The sequence below is a fragment of the Grampus griseus genome, assembly GCF_964374135.1.
Source record: "Grampus griseus genome assembly, chromosome: 9".
Lineage (NCBI taxonomy): Eukaryota > Metazoa > Chordata > Mammalia > Artiodactyla > Delphinidae > Grampus > Grampus griseus.
The window spans coordinates 11,118,135-11,124,134 of record NC_139003.1 but is presented as its reverse complement, the minus strand read 5'-3'; positions in this window follow the sequence as shown (position 1 = coordinate 11,124,134).

The window sequence follows — 6,000 nt, the reverse complement described above, 5'->3', positions numbered from 1 at the left end:
GGTTCGCGCCCGTCTCTGGAGCTCCTTTAAGCAGCGCTCTTAATCCCCTCTCCTCGCGCACCAGGAAACAAAGAGGCAAGAAAAAGCCTCTTGCCTCTTCGGCAGGTCCAGACTTTTTCCTGGACTCCCTCCCAGCTAGCCGTGGTGCACTAGACTCTTCAGGCTGTGTTCACGCCGCCAACCCCAGTCCTCTGCGCTCCGACCGAAGCCCGAGCCTCAGCTCCCAGCCCCGCCCGCCCCGGCCGGGGAGCAGACAAGCCTCTCGGGCTGGTGAGTGCCGATCGGCACCGATCCTCTGTGCGGGAATCTCTCCACTTTGCCCTCCGCACCACTGTGGCTGCGCTCTCCTCCGTGGTTCCGAAGCTTCCCCCCTCCACCACCCGCAGTCTCCGCCCGCGAAGGGGCTCCTAGTGTGTGGAAACCTTTCCTCCTTCACAGCTCCCTCCCACTGGTGCAGGTCCTGTCCTTTTTCTTTTGTCTCTGTTTTTCCTTTTTTCTTTCGCCCTACCGAGGTACGTGGGGAGTTTCTTGCCTTTTGGGAGGTCTGAGGTCTTCTGCCAGCGTTCAGTAGGTGTTCTGTAGGAGTTGTTCCACTTGTAGATGTATTTCTGATGTATTTGTGGGGAGGAAGGTGATCTCTGCGTCTTACTCTTCCGCCGTCTTGAAGCTCCTCTTGATGCTCATAGATTTTGAAATCAGGGAACTCTTTACAGAATTCAGTGTTGATCACACAATTTTGGGAATGTGCCTATGACCGTCATTTTTTATTTCTACAAAGTGACTTTGTAAAGAGATACTGTCCAGATTATTCTCATCAAGTGGTTTCCCCAAACTTAATTTTTCTAGGAATAAATAAATTAAACCATACATATCTAAAACTAATTATAGGAACCCCTGCAAGAAATATTTATTTGCTCACATGGATTATAAGTTCAAGGAAAGAGATAAGTCCATGTTTCAATCTTGTTTTATAAGCTAAGATAAATTTTTCCCTTGGAAGATAGGAAAAAAGTTATTATAATCATCTTAAGAATATTCATATACAAACTTTATATATATATATATATACAATCTTTGTATAAATCTATATATGTATATAACTTATGTATGTGTATACACACATTTATTTGGATGTATCTGGAAGTAGAATCCATAGGTCATTGTTATGCATATGTTTGAAAACAGTATATACTTCTAGAGTTTTCCAAAACGGTTGCATTAAATTACATTCTAATCAGTAATGTATCCCTGGTTTGTACACTTGCCAAGGCCTCGTAGTTTCAAACTTGTGAATTTTAGCCATTCCTTGTGAGTTTTATTTTTATTTCTTTGGTGACCTAGGAAATTTAGTATCTCTTAATATCTTAATGTGCTGTGGGTTATTTAGATGATTTTTCATGTGAAATGTAAGTTCAAGTATTTTGCCCAGTTGAAATTGGATTATCTATCTTTTCATTAATGAGTTGCAGAAATTCTTTTATATTCTGAATATGAGCCCTGAATTTATTATACATGTTATATATATTTCCTTCTATTCTGTGGATTGTGTTTTCACTCTCTTATTTATGCCTCTAGATAAATAGCAGTTTATTTCTTAGTTTTATAAATCTTTTATGCTGTTTCAGTTCCACTAACTCCCAGGTCATAACTATATGCCATTGTTTAATATTCTACAAAGCTTGTTTTTATCTTTCATACTTAGATCTATTACCTACCTGTTTTGCTTTAGTTTCTTCACGCAGATAGCCAATTGATCCAGCATTATTATTGAAAACACCACTGCCTTTCCAGTGTGCTTGTGGGGTGATGGCATGTGCATGTCTGTATTTCTGGTTTAACCATGCTATTTCACAAGTCTATTTACTTATCTTTGTCCCATTACAGCATTGACTGACTGTATAAAGTCACTGTAACTCTATAGGTCTCAGTATTTCATAGAGTATGTCCTTTTCCTTCATTTTGCTTCAACATTGACTTGACTCTTCTTGATATTTCATAATTTCTCATGAAACTTATAAATAAGATTATTCAATTTCCGCACATAAAAAAACCTTCCTTAATTTCTGATTTAGATTTCATTGAACCTATAGATTAATTTGGAGAGATCTATAATCTTTACAAAACATTCATTCCATAAAATGTTATGCATCTTCCAGATTTTTAGAAATTTGCTTATTTGGTAAAATAGAGTATCTACAGAGATTTTAATATTTTCAACATGCATAAGCGTGTTGTCAGTAAAAACTGAAATTTATTTTTTGAATTATTTTATTGAAGTATAGTTGATTCACAATGTTAGTTTCAGGTGTACAGCACAGTGATTCAATATTTTTGTAGATTATACATCATTTAAAGTTATAAAATATTGGCTGTATTCCCTGTTCTGTACAATATATCCTTGTAGCTTATTTATTCTACACATAGTAGTTTGCACTTACTAATTTCCTACCCCTATCTCGCCCCTCCCCCCTTCCCTAATCCATCCTTTATTTAGAATGGTCTTAAATAAAGTTTACATGTGGCTAGAAGGGTGTATTGGTTACACCTTAATTGGCACAGAAAATGAAATTTCAGTCTTTAATGTTTGTAAACCATATACTTCAATTTTCAACCCTTTATTTTGACTTTCCACTTCAAAATGTGGAGATTAGTTTTCTTATTATTCCTTCTCGTAATTCTTCTCCCGTACTAGCTCACACTTGTTGAGTGCCTATTTTATCTAGAATTCTACAAGTTATTATATGAGACATAAAGCATGTACATGACACAGTACCCACTCATGAGGCTGTTACAACCATTTAAGTCATCTCACTTAAAATAAATGACAGTTGGTATTAACCCCACCTCATCTTGATTTTTTACATTGATCTTCCTAGTGAGATTATGACTCTTTTTACTGTCATAATTGTCCAAGCCTGTTACATTAATCTATGCTTCATAGTAATCTCCTCTAATTGCCTGGGACAGAGAAAGATACTCTTGGTGGTAGGAAATTATGGAGGTAATGGATATGTTTGTAACAGATTATGGTGATGGTTTCATTGGTAATACTTATTTCCAAGGTCATCAACTTGTATACATTACGTAAGTGCAGCTTTTTATATGCCAATCATAACTCAAAATGTTTAAATAATAAGACCCTCTTAATAGACTTCTTGTCACATAGACATTTAGTGATGAGAGGAATAAGCAAGACTGCCGTCTTTCTTTGTACACTAATTGATTACGGGCATACAAGAAAATCCCTCGAATGAGGAGCCTTATGTCTTCACTGCTCTCTAGGACACCCCTTCATGCTTATATAATGAGATTAGTGAATAAGCATAGTGTGTAGCCATACTAGTACTTTTGAATGACCCATATGCATTTTCCAGCTCAATATATGCCTGCTTCAAAATTTACATTTGCCTAAACCTGATATTCTTCACAGGGATATATAATTTCCAGAATATTTTAATTACTAATTACTTCCAAAGTATACTTCCATAAGTCCAAAAGTATGAATTAAAACTATATGTATCATCTATCTTAAGAGATTTATGTCATATCATCTGAGAATACGTTAGTTTTGTAGAAACCATGCTTTGGCCATGAGTGATCAAAGTCACATCACAGTTTGCAATATTTTGTATTTAAAAGCCATGGTGTTAATTATATTAAAATATTATTTAACTTGTGATGACTATATTGGTAAAGACATCTCTGTGTGGTGTATGGTGTAGGTCTTAAATGTCAAGTCATTCCTTCTTGTCATTCATCTAGGAAACAGGAGTGTCTCTTCAAGCCCCAAAGTGAAATTAAGAAGAAACAATAGGTTAGAAGCAATGTGAGAAATTTGTAGGGTAGGGTTAATTAAATCAAATTATGTAAAAAGATGTCTAGGGGGGAAACGCTAAATAGTGGGTGTTGAGATAGTTACTTCCACATGGAACCATTTGGATCCTGGGCAGTAAGAAACACAGACAAATACGATTTTAATCATAAATTTGTAATCAGAGTAGATAGCTCAAGGTTATGTGTAGACTAAGAGGACAGATTTAACCCAGTAAACAAGAAGCTACATCTTTTGTAGTCAGATGATACTTAGACTTCATGAAGTTGCACTTTCCATGAACTATTCTTGTTCTTCCTTGGGATTTACTATGAAGCTGAGATGAGGATGAACCTAAGGAACTGCATTTTATACCAGGTTTGACTAAATTGTATTAAAGTGTAAGAGTCAACATGTTAGGGCTTCCCTGGTGGCACAGTGGTTGAGAGTCCACCTGCCGATGCAGGGGACACGGGTTCGTGCCCCGGTCCGGGAAGATCCCACATGCCGCGGAGCGGCTGGGCCCGTGAGCCATGGCCGCTGAGCCTGCACGTCAGGAGCCTGTGCTCTGCAACGTGAGAGGCCACAACAGTGAGAGGCCCGCGTACCGCAAAAAAAAAAAAAAAGAGTCAACATGATAAAAGTAGAAAGGTTGAAGTGGGACAGCTTCATCGGAAAGCTGAACTTGAGATTAGAGTCATGATTGTTAAATTAGAAATCTTTTACCATTTAATGGTTTCTTGCAGTGATGATGTTTTTTGATTTTTTTGGGCTTGTTTGCTTTTTATAGACGATGATGGTGGTGGATATAGATAAAAAGATGATAGGTGGAGAAAGAGAGGGAGATTTGACTGAGAACTTCCGTGTCTAGGAGTATACGACAAGAAAATAATAAAAGATACACAAAAATATATGTATAAAATTTAATCAATGGCATTACAGTACATACGACCTAGTTAGAAGGTAATGTATTAAATCAGTTTAAATATTTGTATGCAATAAAATAGTATGCAAATGTTTAAAGTATATTGTATGGAAATATTTTGACATAGAAGATGTACATAATATTTAAATGAAAGAATAATGTTTATATAATTTTAAGTATATGAAAATATAAGTAGAGTGAATAGTGGAAAACTATATGTACAAGTTATTAGCAATGATCACTGTTGGCCATAGATTTCACATATGTATTATCTCTTAAGCCTTTTATTGAACGTTGTGTTTCTCTAAGACTTAGGAAAACTTGATGTCAAAATCTCATGAAGTAGATGCCACTTTGTTCACACAATGAACCAGACTACTGAAACTTTATTAAGTGTAAAATTTCTAAGAGCCTATAATTAGCTAAATACAAAGAAAAACAAAAAGTATAAACAAGATAATTTTGAATTCTAAATGTACTTTTGCCTAAAAAAACTACCATATAATATTGATATCATTTTCTTTAACGGTAATGTTATATTAGTGGTGTTTTCCAAAAGAAGTCAGTAAGGGTGTATTAGGATTAGGCAAGTGAAGTTGAGAATCCATTAACCCCTGAACAACTTAGGTACTCTCCCAAATTATATACGCTCTCTATTAAATGAAGATATTAGCAATTTGGCAACAATCCTGATAAAAATATTACTTTACGTCCAATAAATCCAGATACTGCTTTGAAAATATGATTCTTCAGTAAGGAACCAAATATTTTTGGTGAAATAACTGATTCCAAGCTGAAGTGAGAAATCTACAAGATGGGTATGGATAATTTGTTAAGCCAGCAGGAAGAAAGTACTTAAAATTATGAATTAATAACTCTATAATGGAGATAACTTGGAGACACCACCTTACCCAAGTAATCCACATTAGCATCACCTATATTGAGAGTAATTAACAGTATCTCTGTATTCATGAGAGGCTTTAAGATTAAGAAGGATATATTTTTTGCTACCAAAAATTTATAATCTGAACTTAAAACATGGACAATCAATGGAAAACCCCAATTGAGAGACATTATACAAAACAAGAACTAATCCCCGTCAAAAATATCAGTGTCAAGGAAGGAAAGACTGAATAACGATTTCAGATTAGAGGAGGTAAGATATTTTATTATTTTATTAGATTTCAATCTTGGACCAGAGGGGCTGAAAATGCTATACCTAGAATAGTGAATCATGTTAATATCTCCTGATTTTGGTAATTAT